Genomic DNA, 594 nt, shown 5'->3' with positions numbered 1-594 from the left:
AATAATCCGTTTTGTCCCCGTTGCCGATCTAATTAAGGGGAACTCCCAACCCTTCTTAAAGGATGAGAGTGCACCACCACTCATGCCAATCAAGTTGGTTATTAGTAGGTAATTAATTAATTAATTAATTATTAATTATTCCATATAAAAATATGCATGCACACAAATGGAACCTCAGGAGCACACATTAATTCTCATACACCTAGTGTACATGTGTGTGGTCTAGAGGGTGCATGACCTACTATTGAGTGTATAACTTAATTACGTGTAAAAAATGGCAATGTTAATAAGGGTGTCAGTGTGCACACGAGCCGACACCTGAAAGCACACATGTGCACAGATTAATCCATGTATGTGCACGACAAACTGTTTAACCCATGTATGTGCAAAGTTTAATCAAGTGCAATCTTTGAACCAAAAAAAAACAAGAATAAGTGTTTAGCGATTAAAAAACACCAAGAAAACATAATTATAATCAGGGTTTTGCACACGGATGGAAGCTCGGGAACATACACTATTTTTCATACAGTAGGGATAATTCATTACAAACCCCAACAAACAATCCGGAAATAAAAATTTGATTGGCAAGGGAAA

Source organism: Ipomoea triloba, chromosome 16, assembly GCF_003576645.1.
Source record: "Ipomoea triloba cultivar NCNSP0323 chromosome 16, ASM357664v1".
Lineage (NCBI taxonomy): Eukaryota > Viridiplantae > Streptophyta > Magnoliopsida > Solanales > Convolvulaceae > Ipomoea > Ipomoea triloba.
Note: the sequence above shows the minus strand (reverse complement) of the source record.